Source organism: Melitaea cinxia, chromosome 15 (assembly GCF_905220565.1).
Source record: "Melitaea cinxia chromosome 15, ilMelCinx1.1, whole genome shotgun sequence".
NCBI lineage: Eukaryota > Metazoa > Arthropoda > Insecta > Lepidoptera > Nymphalidae > Melitaea > Melitaea cinxia.
Genome location: NC_059408.1, coordinates 6,229,678 through 6,252,551, shown reverse-complemented (window position 1 = coordinate 6,252,551; position 22,874 = coordinate 6,229,678).

Here is a 22,874-nt window from a genome sequence, read left to right as displayed (position 1 = left end):
AAGTCTTTATACAAATTGTATGCCTTTGTTCGTTTTCTCTTTGTTATTTATGTGTATTGCTAATAGATATAGCAGATACTAAATCTATTGTGTACCATTTACGTCTAATGAAAGATAATTTGTAAGTGAGAAAATAAAACTTATTTTATTAACGTGATATAGTAGTTACGTGTAGATACTATGACCTCATTTAGATATCACTGATTTCTGAATGTGCTAATGAACATTTTATTAATAACTAACTTTTTAGGAACATTGTAAAGGTAAATCCTACCTACCAAAATTACCTTTTTAGCAAAACTTTACATTTAAAATTATTTAATGTTAAGAAAAAGTACCTATTTCTGATTTTTTTACCTAGTTAGATAATATTATCTAATTAAATTTGCAAATATTCAATAGAATAATAATCCATTTATAAAAGTGATTAAAACATAATACTTACTTATTATAATGATAATTAAATAATTAACGGAGTAATATCCATGTAATAGATTATTAACAACGTAGTCTGGTAATTAGTTTTATTATTAACATCAAATAATTACAATTTAATGAATGAGACATTAGGTGCCAATTATTTCCACATAATATAAATATAAATATTTGTTCCAGAGCAATTTAATGACACAAAGTTTACATAGGTTACGTATACCTACCCACTTGTAAGGTACCATAAAAAAAATTTCGTTTACCTTCAATAGGTACTTAATAAGTATATTTATGTATTATTTCTCTAATTTTACATCATTATCACATTAATAACTTTTATCTGTTGGATATCGTCATCCGTCAAATAGCATTATCCACAACAGGCCCAAAATAAACATCTAAGATGTGCATTACGTGTATTCGTTTTCAACTAAAGTTATTCGTTTTAATTAGCGGCTAAGACTTCCCAAATTTCGCCAATCTCGCGTAGGACAGAGAAAATACAAGCTTGGTATGGTCGAGACCACAAACTCAATTGAATTGTAAAGACTAGTTACACATATAACACACTAGTCGATATAACCAAATATAATATCTTCTGCACTTTATTTAGTTTAAAAGAGTGGTTTGTACATACCGTAGACGCAAGTACGCCATATCTAAAGTCATCTGCATCGTACCTACAATGATCTTGTACATAATATCTAAACAATTATAAAAAACTTAAAAAAGAGATTGAAAATTGAATACAGCTGTGTTACAACAAATTTAAAGAATTTGTCGTTAATCAATTCAATGAAATATTGCACTACTAACTCCATTATAAAATTAACCTCTACGTATTATATTTGTACTTAGATAATAAATACATATAATAGTAATTACATGATTTTATTCTAATAAAACACATTTTTTGATAATTATATTAAACATTTTGTTTTTGTAACAGCGGAGTTTCTTACCGATTCTTCTCTGTAGAATCTACATTCCAAATCGATTGTACCTTCATTTAACTATAATAAATTAATTAAACTAATATAATTTTAATTTGTTAAATTATGATACAAATTAGCTTTTGAAGCCTACTTGAATAAGATTATTTATTTTATTTGATTATTATTTTTGTGAAATTCTTCTTCATTCTTCTCCAAAAACTTTTAGTATCGAAGTTTATCTTCTTCGGAACTCATTTTCACAGTCTCTGAGAGGCTGTCAATCATTAATTACATTAAAAAACTTACTGATTCATCATCTTAAATTATATTGAGCAATTTTGTCTTTCATTTATATTAAAATATTTATTATGGATGTATTTAGGGATGTATGTTTTTATTGATTTACCTGTTTTATATCATTAGCATCCATTTCTTTGTTATTATTTAAAGTTACTTTTTTACTGTTGTAGAATCTGGCATTGTTTCCATGCTTTTTAGGCCAGTTCCCTGTCCAGAGGTAGTTTGGAAGAGATCGCTTTGTTAGCGATAGGGTCGCCTTTTGTAAGATGTAAATTTACTGTTGCGATTTTTTATTATTTTATATTGGTAAGTATACAAAAACGTACAAATAAATGAGTACATTTTAAAATAGTAAAATCATCAATACTGAGTAAATGGTTACTTGCCTATCTGGTTTAAGTTAAAATATTAAACAGATAAAAGCATATTAGGTATATGTACACGACGCCTATTAAAATGACTTGTTTTACTTTAACTTAAAATCTACAAATGTGTTTTTTTTAGTTACACTTATGCTAACATTGATGTAGGTCAGTTTCCAATCCGTCAATTGGTATGACCATAAAAACGTGAATCATTCTAAATAGTCAACTAAAAAACGTATCATTTCAAGTTATTGTTTAACTTTAAAAGATCACAGTGTGCAACACTGGCGGCAGAAAATGTTTGTAAATTTATAGTACATATACTATTACGTATAATAAAACTGCAAAACGATAGATTCTTTACGTAGAAGATACAAAAAAATGTAGCAGTATTACTTTGGTAGATAACTGGTGCCAAAAGAAGGTACCTAAACTTTCTTGTTTTGTTTGTCTTTCTGTATCTTTTTGTATAAAGTCACTTCAAATAGACTTAAAAAAAACTTTTTATATATTAATTTCACACACTTCCTTTAGATTTTCAATGCACTTCCAGGGTTAAGGTACTAACAATATTACCAATAATATATAAGCAATGTTAGCAAAATTGTCGCATTTGGAGTAAAAATAATTCACAAGTTTTTGTCGAAACAACATTACATCCATAGAAAATTAGTGTTTAGTACGCTTTATGGGCACGGCGAGTCACATGTCCACTAAACTATGATAGTCAGATGTTTCTGTCAATGGTGAAGTGTATAAGGACATGATTACAAATTTTTTCATACCTCAGTTAGCTGGCATTACACATATTATTACACAGCGCGCGCTTCAGTGGATGTACCTACTCAAATAAACTTTTGATGAAAGAACAATTTCACGTGCCTAATGGTCCAATTAATTAGCCACCAAGATCGTGTGACTTAACTCGATTGTATTATTTTCTTTGAGGTTATGTAAGCTCACTTGTTTGTCTCGATAAACCTGAGACAGTTGAACACCTGGAAATCGACATTCAAAATTGGTGTTTTAGACCTGCGTCTTGTGCGCGCCAGCCGTGGCGTCCATATGGCCGAAATCAATGTCATAGAATATGCTATCCAACAAATCCTGTTTCTTAAAAATATATTTCATTGTTTTATTACGGTTTAAACTTAAATTACTTATAAATAAAATTGTTGTTATTATAATAACTTTTTAAACTTTTATACTTACTAACACCAATACAGAGGGGATCAGGTCAGTGGCGTAGCGTAGACTTTTGCCTCCCGGGTCTGCCGCCTCATTCTTTATTTTTTTTAACAATTTTTGCCTGAGCTATTTGTTACTTAACATTACCGTTTTCAAACCAAGAATAAAACAAAAGCAAAAAAAAACCTTTGATCATAAAGACCCACTACTTTACTAGTAATAACAATAAACAGTTTAGTTAGCCGTCGTAGTTTAGTCACAAGCGGACTCAGTAGGTATATATCTTATATTATAATATAAAATTCTCATGTCACAATGTTAGTTACAATACTCCTCCGAAACGGCTGGAGCGATTTTTATGAAATTTTGTGTGCATATCGAGAAGGTCTGAGAATCGGTCGACATCTATTTTTTATACCCCCTAAGTTATAAGGGGGATTAATAACATATATGACAAAACAAACAAACAACAAACAAAACGGGGTGAGCTAGTATATTTATATAACTAGATATAATTGTCTGCAAAAATGTAAATGATTTTGTAGTTTGTAAAAAAACGGTTTCAAAGTATATTATTTTAAGAATATTTAAAAAACTAACTTAAATAAAAGACAGTGAATAATTTGGAACGAATTTGATAAAAGTGGATACCATTTTAAGAAAATGCAAATACTGTATTCACCGAAACTTTTTATGTCACAAGAGTGAATATTTCCAAAATAAATAACTAAAGTAAAAATAAATAAAACTGAAATACAAGTGTAATCACTAAAACCGTGTTATTTAAGAACGAGGAAAATAAAATCTTAATTAAATATTTGCAAACTTGTTGCATCTCACGTAAATGAAGACGTCTTAACGCCAAAGTACTAAACTAATGATGTTTTCTGTTCGTTTATTGTTGCATTAATGAGCTTGGTGTTTTAAGAAAATTAAAAAGTAACAATGTTACCAGATATATTTTTTGTATAATACTATCATAATATATCAAATATTCTTATTTGTTCACAAAAATTATACACTGAAAAAATTAGTTGTCTGTAAAGTCGATAAAAGGACGATAGTTGAAAAGTTGCATACTTTTATGAATTGAATTAAATTATTATCACTGAATTATTTCGAACTATTAGCTCTGATGTCACGCGAAAAGAAAGATAAATGTTTCACAAGCCAACGCTTGAGCCCATCGTACCTCTCTATCACTTGTTCCGCGCTCTCGCTTGCACGCTCAGGCTCATGTGAAACGTGACACTTTTTCGTGCGTGCAGCCGGTATTCATCGATTTATAATAAATACACTTATTTTCATGTCACAAAGAATGTATACTAAAAAATATAACAATACACAAACATACATAAATTTATAAGGAAAACGAAAGAAAACTATAAATGTACATCACAATATAATAAAATATTGTACTATATACTTATACTTTTACGTAGAAAACTGTACTATACTTCATGATCTATTTTTCACTTCAGTGACATTAGCAAAATCAACTCAAATTTAAATGTAAAATTAAAATAATCTGAACTAAAAAATATGCTTATTTTGTCTCTAAGCTTAATCTGAATTCGAAAACGGTGATAGGATGATAGTAATTAATAGCTTTATAAGTATAAAAAACATAAGACTACTGGATCAATACCTATAAATTTTTTAGTTATATAGGTAAATAGTTTATTGACTGTATTTTGAGTAAGTCATAGGTATGTTATTTTATATTACGTTTTTTTACAATTGTGCTTTATTCGTGAACAACAACCACCTATATCTAACGTTCTGTTTCGTACAATTAAGGCCGTGAAATGAACGTTACGAAAGCCGATATTCGCGTCGGTCCAATCACTGTTCATTGCTCAATTAAGCCGTACAAAAGCTTTCAACACATAAAAATTCAATGCCACATACATTCAGTCATCGTTTCTTAACCATCTTAACGAGCTAACTCCTAGACTCAACAAGGTGTCTAGTGGTAAAGCAGCCGGCTGTTAAGTTGCTCGAAATAACGATATAAACACTTAATAATTTACATACAATTATAGCCTTTATATCTTATTGATAGATGAAAAAATCCCGTGCATAGAATTATCTTGTGACCTTTTTATGTGCAGTTGGTAATGTTTGCGTCGGTCCTTTTGATCGGCTTACAAAGCGCGCCGCTCGTGTCGTTTGGCTCACCTGACTAATGTTTGCGTACACGCATGCAACGCCATATTTGTGGCATACGGCTAAGTCCACTTCGGTATGGAAACAAGAGTATTAGTGATTCGTATGGCACTTACACGAATGTGAAATTTGAGATATTTTGATGAGTGACGTAAAATAGAAGGAAATTGAGGCATATGTATTTTACAATAACTTGTAATGTAGAGATTGATACTTGGATGTGAATTCCAATTTAATTTTTGAAGTACCTATTTATTTTTGTTCGTGTTGCACGTAGTTAGTTGTATCGCACTTTAATTTTCACATTGAGCTAAATTTTTAATCTTATATTTCTAGAAATACCTGCCTGCACACAGGTTCCAAAATTAAAATAACATCTAATGACAATTTAAAAACAAAAATCTTGTAAATGCATCTTTCGTCTACCTAATTTTCAAAAACTCAAAAGCACAAAACTATTTGGAAAAAAATTATATATATTCCGTGAGACTGTACTGTACTCGTATATAAGTGCCACTTCCATACAATACCCTGTGTACACATACATACGTTTAAAATAAACAATGTTCTTAGCTTCAGTGATAATTTCCAAAATAAAAATAGAATACCTTAATTTTATTTGCTTATACGTAATTTTTATGTAGCTTTCTTATAACAACCGTAGATAAAGATTTATCATAAGAATAAAATCTGTTTCCAAGTGCAAAATCTATTATAATATTATTTTCAGGTAACGTAAAAAGTACCTAGTACCTACATGAAGATTTCTTTTAAGCACATTATCCCTGTATTAGCACACTTCGCTTTTCCAATTATAACTAATTATAGTACGTTCAGAAAGAAATATTAAATAATAAAAAAGTATTATGTAAATAAAACATAACACTCACTATACAATGAATGTAAGAATAATATAGTTATATAACTATAATTAATTATTTAAATAATCATCTGGATAATACACATATAATGGATTATTAATAATGTCAATTTGTAATTAAATTGATTATTGTCAACATGAAGTAATAATATTTTAATAACACATACAAGAATTTGACGACGCGTTGGCGCAACGGTCACAGCATTGGTTTGTAGTTGTTGCGCCTGCGGTTGCGGGTTCGATCCCCGCACATGACACACATTTGTATTGGCCATACAGATGTTTGCCGTGGTCTGGGTGTTTATGTAGTACTTGTGGGTCTCCCCACCGTGCATCGGACAGCACGCTAAGCCCCGATTGTTATCATGTGCACCTGATAGCGAGCGTTACTCATAGTAGGGAATATATCCGCCAACCCGCATTGGAGAATCGTGGTAGATAAAGCTCTGATCCTACATGGAGAAAGAGGCCTATGCCCAGCAGTAGGATATTACAGGCTGAGCGTCAAGCGCCAAACAAGAATTTAGTAATAAACCTTATCTTTTATTACATTTTTGGCATCAAAGGATGTAATGAAGGTTATTTAAATAGTCAATGTAAATTATTCTTGGCGAACCGCGTCCCCTTAAATTATCGTTTAAATATTTTGAGGGCAAGACACAATATTTAAGCTCGGCGTGCTTTTAAAAACAGCTTTTCTTTTAAAGGTGCAATATTCGCCTGACATTCAAGTCTCTGTTTCGTATTTTTGTCGTAACTACCTGCTCACCTTAATAAAACACACTTCTACCTCTGAGGTATAGAGAGTTAGTTGGCAAGCAAGTTTGAGGTATTATTTTAGTTTTTTCTTGCGTGCCTTCATTAAAAGTGACGCAAACAAACTCTATCAAACAAAAGTATTTCGAGTTTTTGTACCTATCTACCTGCCTACCCTAAAAAAACTTTGTCTTCGGGGTAGAGAAAGTAAGTTATCAGTGTGAGGTTCTTTGTCTACTTTACTGCTACAGTTCCTTTTCTTTTTGTGTTTATTTGTACGTACATTGAAACAGTTATAGTACAAAACTAAAAAATCAATAGCAAATTAAGGTCACTTTTTGTACACTTTTTTATAACTTCCCCTCTCTTTCATTAACAATATTTTAGGTAAAGATTAGACTATTGTCATTGTTATAGTCCGACGAAAAAAACTTATTATTATTACATCGATGAAAAGATTGGTATGAATGGCAATAAAAGATGTCAACAAAGCCAACCCTGCGATCACTAACTCGCTTGCCCAGGGTGGTGTCCAGTTCCCGGCAGTCCCACTATTCCTGGCTACATCAATGCTCACGATAACGGTGGGATGTAGGGTGCTAAGAATCACCGGGTTTTATGGGAGGCTGCATTACACTCGGCAACATACAATGGACACACTCAACGACTGAACCATCACCTCACCGAGCTCGAAGTAGAACTAAGCCGTATTAACTGGAGTATACCGGGGTTGTTTGAGATCCGAAGAGACTATAAGGGGAGCCTTACTTTACTTTTTTTACTTTTTTTACTTTAACTTAGGGCTATGAAACATAAATGTTGGCCGATTCTCAGACCTACCCGACGTGCACACGAAATTTCATAAAAATCGGTTCAGCTGTTTCGGAGGAGTATGGTAACTAACATTGTGACACGAGAATTTTATATATAAAACAAACCAGTTCACATAAAAATGGAAAATGATAACGATGTTCACGTTTATATTTATTTTAAAATGTACAAACCTACCTCACTTTTATCAAATCATGATAATTATTATTATCAATGGCATCATACCGCATACGAATATTGATTGATTAAATTGTTCGAAAAAGTATAAATGTATTTCATTATAATGAGTGAAATGTCAGAAACAATCAGATGTCGTAAACATCAAAAAACAATATCTTTTTCATAAAATAATACTCAATATTGATCTTGGCATTAAAGAATATCACGCCACCCCCTCTCTGCCCGTGGGTGTCGTAAGATTCGACTAAGGGATAACACAGTTCCACATCCACTACTACCTTGGAACTTAAAAAGCCGACCGATGGCGGGATAACCATCCAACTGCTGGCTTTGAAGTACACAGGCCGAAGACAGGCAGCAGCGTCTTCGGTGCGACAAAGCCAGCCCTACACGACAAAAAACATGAGTTCACGTCATTTTTGGCGTGAACTTGTGGAAGCCTATGTCCAGTAGTGGACTGCGAAAGGCTGGTTTGATTGATCTTGAAACGCTGTAGAAAAAAAAATAAGAGCTCGTTAGTATAAGTTCCTATTTTTAGGGTTCCGTATCCAATGGTAAAACGGGACCCTATTACAAAGACTCCACTGTTCGTCTGTCCATCTATTATCGGGCTGTATAGCATGATAGTTATACAATTGAAATTTTCATAGATTATGTATTTATGTAGCTGCTATAACATCAGATACTTAAAAAAAGAATAAAATAAATATATAAGGGGGTTCCCATACAACAAACGTGATATTTTTGCTCGTTTTTGCTCGATATCGATAATGGTAACAGGTAGACGCTTAAAGTATTTACAAAATATTTAGTTATATATCCACTTTAAATAATTAAATAAAAAAAGCAAATATTTAAAGTATAAATGGTACGGACCCCTTCGTGCACGAGTCCGACTCGCGTTTGGGTTTTTTTTTAAATAAGCGCTTTTGTAGACGTAAAAAAATTATCTTTAATTGCGTGTTTAATTTTACAAGAAATAGGGTACTTTCGGTATTGAAAAATAAATTATAAAACTTGATAAAAATTAAAATTTATGTAGAAATACACTTAAATATTCTGATTTGTAATCATAAACACATAATCACATTTTTGTTTTAATATATTGAAATTAAAAGTCGTATATTTTAATCTGTATATCACGTGACCTAAAACACGACCCGCCATGGTATGACGTCATACGGACAATAACAAAATTCTGTCAGTACTGTAAACAGCTAGGTACATATTTATCAACTTTAACTTCAAGGAGTAATAGTTGTGCTCATAGTTGTGCTTTAGCGCATTTTATTTGTACCTATTTATTTATTAAAATGCAAAAAGATTTTGTAAAAGCAGATAGTACGAATCTGCCAAAAATTGATTCAATGATGGTTGCAACGTTTTTTGCATGTAACCCAGACTTTTGTTCTGTCGAATTTCGGAATGTTAAAACATCTTTGTAAGTATTACTTGTTATATTATACCTACTGTTTTTTTAATATAAGTGCCAGGTATACGCTTCAGCCTGTAATATCCCACTACTGGGCATAGGCCTCTTTCCGCATGTAGGAGAAGGATCAGAGCTTAATCCACCACGCTGCTCCAATCCGGGTTGGTGGATATATTCCCTACTATGAGTAACGATCGCTATCAGGTGTACATGATAACAATCGGGACCGACCGAGGTATACCTAATTTGAAAAATAATATGTACGATTTCATTTTTGTGTACCCACACATTAGGAATTCTAAACATTTTTGAATATCATATCAAAAATTGACCGCTCCAGCGGGATTCGAACCCGCGTCTCCGACTGACCGTATCGGCGAAAATAAAAATCATCATATCAAAAATTTCGCTCTAGCGGGTACATCGTTCCATAGCTTAATTGGCTAGAGCGCCGACACGGTCAGTCGGAGACGCGGGTTCGAATCCCGCTGGAGCGGTCAATTTTTGATATGATATTCAAAAATGTTTTGAAAAATAATGTTAGAAAGTGTTAGGTTATGTTTTATTCCTTATGTTACTGCCAAATTAAGACTTAATAGTTTTTTTTAAATGCTAGTATTTGTACAGCTAGACACTACACACCGACGCTATATATATAGCTATTGTAATTCATTATTTTATACAAAAACACAAAATATTTGTAGCTGTTAACGTTGAACGATAAAGATTATATGTTTAAGGTATTGAACTTTTGACGTATTGAACGAGTTCGGTCTTACATACGTCATACACGGCTTTGTTATTAACCATATTACGTCACCAAAATGACTGATAGCGTTTTCGCGGAAATAAAAAAGTTTTAAAATATAATTTAATTTTATGGCATGAAAGCGTGTTTATTTTGCTGAAAGAATTTTTTTGTTGCTTTTTATTGGAAAATCAACATTTTGAAGTACTTTTTCAAACATAGGGGAATACCCTATTGTCTGAAACTACTAAAATGTTTAATTACTACACTTAGTAGTTATTTACTTTAGTACGCTTTTGAAGAACAATACATATTTTATATAACAAAAACTAAAAAGAACCGAAAATACTGAAAGAATCGGGAAACCCCGGTTCCGTTAAGACCAAGTACCGAAAATGATCACACAATTTCTCCAAATGCACGTCTTCAATGCAAGTCTTCTCCTGAGTGAACAAAAGAAACAGGTCACAACAACTGGTTCTGTTACGGATCATTTATTCAATCTTCACTCGTAACAAGCATCTATTTTTATTATGTATGTTTCATCATAATGTGTACAACGCTTTTAATTATCGGGACAGGTACCGCGATTGTCATGTTTCGTGTTTTGTCACACGCTGACTACTAATCTTCATTATTCCTAACTAAATTACCTACATTCTTTTAATAAGTTCAGACTTATATAATATTTTATAAATATTAATATGAGTCTTCGAGGCCAGAAAAACTAAAGATACATATTAATAATAACCTTTTTTTATCGAGTATTCGAACTTACCTTTAAAAATTGTTCAAAACACACATTTTAGGTTGTAAATGAACCAAACGTTTGCTGACGTGACTAATATTTGATGACCGGAGCGACGCATTTGTTCATTGATAACACGAAATCCCAAGACTTTATAACTAAGTTTACAGTAAACAAATTTCATAAGTTATTAAACAGGTAAAGTTTCGTTAGTGTAAACAGGAAGAAGTAATTGACAGACGTATTCGAGACGCCGACAAGCAAAGAATGAATGAACACTGGTCGTAAACAAATTATTGTTTACAATAGAAATAATAGAATTAAGGCGCCTTAGTTGCCACTGTTCCCCCTTTGATACGCCGATACCGTCGTATCGACTCTTGGATGGGATCATTCGTTTTTAAAACCGTTCTCAAGCCGATAACTGATAAGGCGTTCAAACACTAAACTTTCTAAGAATATGTACAATAAAAGGACAATTCTTACACATAGATTTTAATATGTTCTCAACTTTTTTAAAGCTTGTTCAAAGATTTTTTTTTAAGTAAAACTTCTTTACGCACACTTGAGCTGGTGAATACGTGACGAGAGCGTTGCGAAAATTGTGATCGGGCGAGGCGAACGGAAGTTGAGAGGGAGATATAAGTTAGTGAAGATTGAAAGAGAGAGAGTTACGTTTCGCTCGTTTTATTTTTTGTGCACAATATAAAAACTAATGGACCTGGTGATAAAATTTTTATAGGTAACTGTCTCTTGTAAATACGTAACTGGCTAAAATATTCCTATCTTTCTTTACAATGTGTATATGTCAATAAAACGATTTGGGTATAATATTTATTTTTAAAATGACAAAAGACTTTCCAGTTGCTATAGGTATACCTACATATTCAAAATGTTTCCATGCCATTTTAACTATACACATTGTAAATCTAACAGTATCAAGATTGTTTTATAAATAAGAACAATTACTTAACCTATAATTATACCTCTCTCTTACTTCCTCTCTCTCTCTATCTCTCTCTCTCTCTCTCTCTCTCTCTTTCTTTTATATCACTAGTTCGGCAAACAAGCGTACGGCTCACCGGATGGTAAGAGATTACCGTAGCTTAAAGACGCCTGCAACACCAGAAGCATCGCAAGCGCGTTGCCTTACTCATCACAGAAACACAATACTGCTTGAAAACAGGATTATTTAGCTGTGATCTTCTGTAAGGTCGAGGTACTACCCCAGTCGGGCTGCTCCATATTTTGAGCAGGAAATTCCTGCTGTGCCCTACCTCTAAAAACCTTTCTCTCTCTCTCTCTCTTTCTCTTTCCCTTCAGCCTATCGCATTATGTACTTCCCAAGTTCACACCAAACTTCTCGTTTTATCCAGCTTCCATCGGCGATGTCAACACTGGGTTCCCAACACGCGGTCTCCACTTCAGGTCACGTCTGCTCCAGCGGCCATCGGTATTGTGGTATAGGTGACGAGCCCACTACCACTTCAACTTGTTCATTCTGTGAGCTATACTAATTAATAAAACCATTGCAAACACTCTACTGCAAACGCATAATTTGGTGTGGTACATTTCTATGAACTAATCTATAAATACTTAATAAATATTTAATTTTCTAACTTTATCATTAACTTATTGTCTGTAAAACAATGTACTATCTAAACATAATTATTGATTGTATGAATTGTAGAAATAATATCACCAATGCTGGGTATGTAAAAAAATATATCGTCACTCAATGACATTCATACATTAGTACGAGTAGTACCTACTTAGTACTTAATTCTACGATCAATTAAACAGTACATCAAAACTTCACTTGGAATCATACCGTATCAGTATATATTTATCGGTTATCATAACATATTCGCCATTATGTGTTAAAACGTAACAATACACAGGTAGTTGTAGATAATATACTATCCGATAAGCGATCAAAGGTACCGACGAGCGATAATAGCAGATCTAAAAAGCCGCCAACCAGTAGCCGATACGTCGCTAATATTTTTATAGCGATGCCTTTAATCTTACCGACGTGATGTTATAAAAAAAATTACGAGAAATCAAAAATCGATTATTGCATATATCGTGTCTTACTTGTGAACTATTTTAAGTATTTTAGTCTGACGCATAACTAAAAGGAAATCGATATTTGTAAAATGTATTTAGTGTTAATGTATGTTTATTTATTTCTGAAGAAATTTAATTAACCGTTATCTTTTTAAGGCGTTAAGAATGAGGTACTTGTAACAAAAGTACCTATAGGACTTACAATAAAAGTAGTACTTTTCAAAGGTTAACGTAAGAACTTTAATTAAACCCTCACACAATACAAACGCAAAACGACAATTGGATTATCTACATACGATTTGAATGTAGATTTATTTTAGCCTCAGATATTATTCAGCGACAGATATCTTTATAATGAAACAGCTTTTTCGGATTTTATCGCGGTTTATTAAGTTTAGTATATGTCCGACGTTTCGGATACTTTACAGCAGCCATAGTTACGGAAGGACTCCGTTGTTTTATATAATGAGTGAAATTCGCGGTAACTTTAGAAAATAGATTTCTTATTTCTTGACTTTGACCTTTTGGATTCTTTACTCTGATTCTAAGTGCAGTAAGGACATAATTATTATACAATGATAGAAGATAAGATTACCGCAATTGCAACATGTTTATAGGTACTTACTGATGTATTTGTCATTTTTCTTCATAGCACAATGTACCTTGAGTTGTGCATGTATATATTCTTATGTGTTAAGAAATATTAAGTAAATGTTTACACATCACACTTTTTTTATCGAATTTAAGAAGTTAGTAAACTTGACCGCTCGATAGATAATTTTAAAAGATGAATCTTCGTGTTGGTATTCTAAAACATAAATGACATGCTGATATAGCACGCTTGACATAAAAGCTGATTGAATTTATTTTACAAAGACATTAATCATATAAAAAAGAATGAATTAAACCCAAGTACAACCTTATGCATCTATTATTTACCTCATAATTGACAGCTAAATAACGCTGCTCTCAAGAAACTCGCAACCTATGATTTTAAAATTCGTACTCGTAGTTTGTTAGTTGACGTTAAAAAGGGCCTGTTTTACCTTCTGCAGATAAAACCTATCAATCAGTATAGTATGACAGTATGTGATAGATAAATTTTAGCAACCAGTTAAAAGTGTGAAGCAGGTCCTGACTACAGACGTATTTAAGCCTAATACTTAAATTTAAGTAACTTGACGTACGTTATATTACTTTAAAAATTTATTACCCGACCAATTATAATTGAAACCGAATCATTAACCTTTTATATACTGTGGCTCTTATATTGCTTATTATGTTTTTTGGCGTATAATAGACAAACAAAGAGCTTGTAATTTAGCTCAAATACATAGATAAAGATTGATGTGAACAACTCCCGTCCATTACGTGATTACGATAATTATGTATGAAGAATATGATTTGACCTACATTTTATCAAGCCAATATATCCTTTATGGTGTTATCGTGTTAACTCTAATAAATACATCGACCAACTTTATTGTGACAGTCGATTATTATCGGCCTGTCGATGATATATGATTTTTTGTTTGGTTTAAAATATAAGAGTACGGTAAAAAAAATATGTTATATTTTACTTGGCAAATTATTACATTAAAATAATGACAGAAGGCCAGTGAGCAATCTATTATTATGCACACGCTATAACATTCTAGTAATTAGGTGTACTAATTATATTTCCTATAGAAATAAAAGTGAATCGCCGAAGTTCCTACACCAAATTGGATAAGTCTCCTTTTTCTTTTTTTTCGTCAGTCACAACACGTCAGGACAAGTCAATTCCATATATATGAATTTATATTCATATGGATGTAATTGTTTTTCATTATTGCTAGACCATTCCACTTTATTCTTTTCATATCCTATACCCAAAGGCTGACTGAAAGAGATGGCTCTGTTAGCGATAAGACAATTGTACATTTTATTGCTTTTTTGTAACTTTTTTTGGTGCGAAGTAAAGATAATTTGTAGTTGTTGTTTGTCTGATTAAAAATAGAACAGAAAATATAGTCAAGTTCGTAATATTGTTGCATTAGGTACGTCTACTCAGGATCGTGAGACCGATGAAGCGTCTCTAAAACAAAGGAGGAGTCCCCAATGCGACTGTATTATTTTATGTGTGTTTACAAACAATTATATTCACACTTATTGCTGTCGCCATTGACCGCTAGGTCTTACCGTTTCGAAACATCTTTTAAATTATCGTTGACTTTTTTTTATTCGTGACTCTTAAAAAATACAGTAATTGTGTCAAACTGTTGTTTGCATTTAAACCTTACCGACAAGCCTGTCAAGTCTTCCGAAAACTGGGTCTATAAGTCGTCTTGTATTTAATGATAACATTTAATATTTTCCGCCTTTCTACTATAAATTGTACCAATAAAAGAAATTAGAAGCGGCTAATGTGTCGTTGTAATTTTTGTAGTGCTACGTAATCTGCGACAGACAGAAGTGCTTAATTTATCTGTAAGCCTGTTTCCATCAGTATATTTGAAGTATTTAGTGGTTTTTAAACTAGACATTAAACATTGCTTCACCAGGTTGACGGATTTGACGTATATTTTTTTCGGATATAAAGCTTTATGAGGATGAAAGATTTATCAAAATAAATTCAGTAGTAACAAGATTAATAGTATAAAACACAGAAATAAATCTTGACGTCCTTAATTGTTATTTTTAGCGCCTAAATAATTACTAATTGAAGTTTATTATATATTTGGCAAATGTATTTAGATGGATAAAAACTTAAAAAGCTGACCGATAGCGGGATAAACATCCAACTGCTGGCTTTAAAATGAACAGACCGAAGACGGGCAGCAGCGTCTTGGGTGCGATAAATCCAGCCCTGGGGTCTCCAACCCGCCTGCCCGGCGTGGTGGCTATGGGCTAAGCACATGAGTTCAGGCCATTTTTGGCACGAACTTGGGGAGGCCTATGTCCAGCAGTGGACTGCGATAGGCTGAACTGAACTGAACTGGACATAAGTTTTCTGTAACCCTCATCAAGCCTTCACTAGCAATCCTACGGAGATCGTTGTTCCAGTGGGCCGGAGGACGTCCCTTTGCTAAAACGCGGTCTCCACTCCAGGACACGTCTGCTCCAACGGCCATCCGTCCTGTGACACAGGTGACCAGCCAACTGCCACTACAACTTGGTAATTCTTTGGGCTATTTCGGTTACTTTACTTATGAAAAAAATAAATTAATAGTACACTATGAACACAGCTTTAGAATTCGGTCTAGCGTTTGATGACAGTAACAAACTACCAATACAGTGCTACATTTCACCTCAAAATGTTTAATAGATCATTATCAGTGAAGTGCAATATTCACATTAGGTTTAACCACGGTTAACCTGATAACAATTTAGATAAAGCATGCTAAGTCATAATGTCGGATTATAGTTTGTGTTAAAAAATGATCCTGTTTTTTCTATATTGTATTTATTTGTATAGTATTGTAGTAGTAGTAGTTTAGCAAAGTTTTCTATAATTATTAACTTAAGTCTTTAGGAGTTAATGGAAAGTAATTTTTTGTTTTTTACCTCTAGGGTAGGGAATGTGAGTATGGTTTGTCTGATAACCAGTTTTCGTTACCGATAGACGCTTACAACACCGGGAGTATCACAGGCTCTCACATCTGGAGGATATGGTATTCATCATTAAAACTTAACTTTTTCTCGAAGCAGCATTATTTGACTGTGATATTCTAATAAATTGAGGTACTTTCAAGTTGGGCTGCTTCAAATATTGAGAAATATTTCCTAATTTGCCCTATCTCAATGTAATAGGAAAAGAATACTTGTACTTACAATTAGTTAACTTATGCAACTTATTATGGTGGTACATCTTTGTTAAATGTCATAATATAGCCTAAATTTACACTACGGTTAAGTACCGTATGAAACTATAAAAAGTAGGTAGGTACTTAAGTTCATTCTCGATTTTTCTCAATGTAGTTTGCAATTCGAATCATTGGCAAACCTCTCAGTAAAGTCAGTATTTTAACCTTCTACAACCGCGTGGAACTGTGTAACACATATACCCGCCCACGATCTGTGGGACCGAAAAAATTATGGCCGTTTTAATAGATCGCTTGGTAAAATATCGTTGTTAAATGAAGTTTAGTTATAGATGGAAATGAGAAAAAATACATCAAAAACTTAATTATAATATAAATATATATCTAAAAAAAATTAATTTTATTACCAACTAACAGTGTTTCATTAAACATTTCAAAAAAGTAAAAAATAAAATTTGGTAGCTACAAAAAATTGAACAAATATATGAAGGATAAATTTATATTATAGAACTAAAAAAGAACTTTTAAATTTTACAATAACTATAATATAACTAAAATAAAAAACAACTGTGCTTTAAACCACACGACTGAAGTAAAACTTCTTTAGCTCCATCCAACTTATCTCCCTCTCACTTTCGTTCGCCTCATCCAATCACACCTTTCGTAACGATATAGTCACGCATTCCCTAGCTTACTCCCAAAGTCAAGCGTGCGTAAGGAAGTTTTACTTCAAAAAAAATAATAAGATTTATATAAAAATATTTTTTATCTACACTAATGTTGTAACATTCTACTTATGTTTCCAATACTTGACTTATAATTACTACTGTTATAGCGCAGACAACAAAACACTCAATTTAAGCAATTTCACATGATGGTATAATATCCACATTGATATCGTAAAATCTCATTATAACATCGCGCGCATGCGCGCAGCTGCGCTCTCATTGGTTAGATTTTAATGGCAGCAAAATCACTGTGACAATACACGTACGCGTGAATTTAATTTAATAAATTAAAAGTTAAAAATGGATAGCGACGATGATATTTGTACGCCTCCGGATATTCTAGAATTGGCAACAAAATTAACTCACAATCTTTTGCCAGAAAAATCTAGAAAATTATATGAAAAAGAATATAATAACTTATTCCGACTCCGTCTACGAGCTCTACTGCTTGCCCCGCGACCGCTACAGCTGCTGGATCAATAATTAACATTAACTTTCAAAATTGTACCATCCAAAATTTGAACAATTATTATAAATAAACTATTGTCAGCTTTTACTCTTGTTGTTTGATTAATTGCATTAGTGAAGATAAAGTAGTGTATGCAACTGCATATAACACGGGTATTAAAACACTCGTTACTATTAAGAAACTCGCTGCGCTCGTTTCATAAACTCACTCTCGTGTTTTAATACCCTTCATTATATGACAGTTGCATAAACTACTATTACAGTTGATCTGTTACATACACAGTATAAAATATCACCTTAGGCTATTTGTTAATTCCGCTTGTGACATTATTAGCGGCGTATCTTTATTTCAATTCATTTGGGTTTCCTTACCTTTAAGTCACCAGTATTTGAACTTATTTTTTCCTTAGAAATTGTGCATAAATGTGTGAATAATATGTGAATTGTGTATAAATTTTTCCTTCTTGTACTTTAATATTATCCCCTTATCAGCTCTCGTTATCGTCCATATAGTTGAAATCACAGTTCTATTCCATATTCCTCCTATGCGTCGATAAATCATTTTTAGGTTACATGATGTAAGGTTTCGTAAACACAGACAAAATTAAATGTTGCATGCACGAGCGCTTGCACATTACTGATTTTAAATTACGCATGAATCATGAAGCTACAAAAAATTCCATAGCCCTGACATTTTTCATTTAAAAAAAAATTAATGACTGTAATTCGTCGGTCTTACAGACCGACACATGGGTACCGGAAGGCTTAGTGTAATATACTGTATTTTATCTTTGTTATTGAAAAAGTATTTTAAAAGTTACCGAAACAAAATATATATTTGATAGTGACGCACACTATCAGCGGGACTCATAGGTACGTTGTGGTATGGTTTAAGATATAAATAAGTGAAGATTTACTAAAGTAAGCTAAAGATTACAAGAAGCAGCAGCGTTACGAATGATAAAAAAGATATATTAAAAATCATCTCGGGATGAAAACTGACACATTTTTTTATCTATAATTTTATATAAAAGACAGGTTTTTGAAGCAAAGTTTTCTTTGCTTTATTCTATGTATTTATATCTTATTTATTTTTATTTGCCCTAAAAACAATGTGGGTTACAAAAGAGGTATTATTATTTTCACAGATTTTGCTTCAAAACAAACTATAAGACAATTTTTCGTGCTGCAAAAAAATTAAACCGTCTTGGGTGGTCTCGAGTGGCGTCAGTGTGTGCTAAAACTCTTTATTATATTAACCCAAAAACACACCACGGAAAAATAGATTATATTCCATATACAATAAAAGTTAAGGTTGATAGAACGTCTTCTATTTTCGCGTCGCTTGAGTCTCGAAATCAAATATTTACTCTTGACTCGGTTTATGAATGAAATTTTCAAACCGCAAAATCTACCGAAGGATTGTTGAATGACACCATTATTTTTAGCTTTGAATTAGGAAAAAAAGATATAAATGTGTAAACACATAGCTTACTTAAAACTTGGTAAGATATAATTTTGGATATTTTAAGAATTTTCATGACAAAGTGGGATTTAAACAAGTACTTATTAAAAAAAGTGTAGTGTCGTGAAAAAATGCGAAGTAAACTGAGTAAAAATATAATGGACTGTATTTATAATTGATGGATATACGTATACGTATACCGCAGCCCTGCGGTCACCAACCCGCCTGACCAGGCAGCGTGATGACTATGGGCAAAACACGTGATTTCACGCCATTTTTGGCGCGAACTTGGGGGTACCATTGTAATAATTTTTTACTCTATACAAATTACGTATGATATCTACCCTCAGCTTATATTAAAAAAAAATTATATAAAGGAATTCTAATCTTGAATTCGAAAAAGTTCTAAATTTGTATTTTGAATCTGGCAACATAAAAAAAAGTAAAAAGAACACTAACATGACATTTTGTTCTGGCAACAACAAATTGACAATAAGTTTTTCACTACCGATTACACTAAGTCTAGTGGGGTGTCGTTTGTCACTAGAATCAAAAGTATTCGCGCTCAACCACTGAATAGGTATAATTAAAAAAAAAACCGTCATATCCTTCGATTTCGATTTATCAAATGTGACGCAATTATACGCCTTTTGATTTCAATTGAAATAGGAGCTACTTATGTACGCAGACCACACAACGTATCATTTTTTTCTAGAAATGTACTTTAATCGACATACTAACAATTGTTCTTGATGTGATACGCTAAAATAACTCTAGTTGCGCATAAAATAAAAATAGAAGTTGCTTGTATCTCGATCTGACATTTGAAGTGTCAACACTTACGGTAACAATGTAATTCGTTTTGTATATTTTGCGTCTTTCAAGTTTGCGCGATGTGTGCCGAGGTTTATAATCAATGATTGTTTACGCGTAAGTTGATTCTAATGGAAACTCAAATATCAAAATGTTGCTGTACAAACTGAATCTAATATATAAAATTCTCGTGTCGCGGTGTTTGTAGTTAAACTCTTCCGAAACAGCTTGACCGATTCTCATGAAATTTTGTGTACATATTGGTTAAGTCTGACAATCGAATAACATCTATTTTTTCATCCGCCTAAGTTATAAGGGAAGGGGGGGGGGGGGTTAAGGGGTTAATAACATATATGACAAAACATCGTTTGCGGGCTCAGCTAGTAGTTATATAAATTTTCGGATATTTTCATATGCATACCGAAAATCGAACATACTAAATTTGGTCGAAATTAATAATCAACCCCTCTTTCTTCTATCAAACAATTTCCTGTTGCTCGATTCTGTAATCTCAATTGTCTTTCAATTGTTGATTGTAATTAAAGTGGAACTGGTATCCATCGGTAAATAGCAACGCGGCTTTTACCAAAAAACATAATGTCGATTTTGTTTGTCTAATGTTACTAAGCACTGGGTGAGCTTAAAAGTTTTGGATGGCTAAAGTTTCACAGAATCTTTCGCTACCGATTGCAAATTTGTACTTTGTGTGATACTATGTAGTTGGCTATGGTCTCCTCCTGCGAAAGCGTTATAGGGTATTCAAGTGCGTTCTGATTTACCAGTGGATCGTCTAACCACATTTATAGCCGAGTTATTTGAAAACAGAAAATAATATTCTAGTCTAATATATCAAAATCCTGTGTTCGTTATCGAACCCTTCCGAAAAGGCTTGACTGATTTTTATTATTATGACGCCGCGTTGGCGCAACGGTCACACCCATGGATTGTGCCTGTTGTGCTGACAGTTGCGGGTTCGATCCCCGCACATGACAAACATTTTATTGGCCATACAGGTGTTTGCCATGGTCTGGGTGTTTGTGCAGTCCTTGTGGGTCTCCCCACCGTGCCTCGGAGAGCACGTTAAGCCGTCGGTCCCGGTTGTTATCATCTACGCCTGATAGCGATCGTTACTCATAGTAGGGGAATATATCCGCCAACCCGCATTGGAGCAGCGTGGTGGATTAAGCTCTGATCCTTCCCCAACATGGAGAAAGAGGCCTATGGCCAGTAGTGGGATATTACAGGCTGAAGCGTACTCGTTTTTAAAAAGTTTGTAACAACGTGAACAGTCATAGTATGTACCGTTACTGCTACAGGTAATATAAAAAAGGAACAAAATGTAAATTTTATTATTGTATTCACTATTTTTTAAGAAAACAATTTATATACATACCTGTATAATTCGCAAAAAAAAAGAAAAAATATTTAAAAAATTCGATGATTACATTCAAAGTGTAATAAAATTAACGTTGTACAGAATATGTGCACTCATCAAAGGAGATGGTAAAAAACGAAAAAAGGACCTTTGTCGGCACTTAAGTAGAGTAACGGAAAGAAAGCAGCCCGTTACAGAACCATTTGAATAGTGTCATAAAGTTAATACAAACGTTGTCTTACAGTATTGGAGCCCCCGAACTGTTCGATGTACTTACACGTGGAAATTTTTAACCCGTTTTGTTCACATTTCTTTTGAGTTCATTGTTTTAGGTATCATAAAATCCTTTGACAGCTACTTAAAATAATTATGGAAATGTAAACTATTTTCTTTATTGTGATTATACATAAAAATTAGGTGTGATTCATTGTTTGATTTTTTTGTTATGATCTTAACTTTTAATAAAACTGTAACAAATAAAGTCCGATTTGAAGATACATTGAATGTTATTTTTGCGTGTCTCTCTTTTAAGGATATTGTAAATACAGAAATTTAATTTCTAGAGCTAAGACAATGAGTATTTTTGTCTCAAAATTCGCACTATTTCTTTTAGAAAGAATAAAAATCAAAATGCCTAATTTGTTGCAAATAATTAGCGACTAACACAATTTCAATCACACTTTTTATATCCAAAAGTCGAGGGTATTAGTTTGTGTATTTCAGACATACAACTACAGACATTAATGATTCTAAATATTTAGTTCCAATAACTGGAAAACGGGAGTGTACTGAAAACTTTGAATATACCGTCAATCTTAAGTCTGGAGTGGAGTGTCTGTTTATAATATTAAAATAACTGCTTTTTACTAAATGCATGTGGATGTACACGGTAGATATACCAAAACAACATTTTTTACAATTTTTGTCTTGCTGTTTGTTCCGGCTACACACATAAATAAATAAAAAACAGTAAAATTGAGAACCTACTCATTTTTGAAGTCGGTTAAAAAGGGATGGCATCGTGAAAAAAGTTACTTGTACAGCTTGTATCGTAATCTAATATATAAAATTTTCGTGTGACGGTGTTTGTAGTTAAACCCCTCCGAAATGGCCTTACCGATTCTCATGAAATTTTGTGTGCATTTGGGTAGGTCTGAGAATCGAACAACATCTATTTTTCATCCCCCT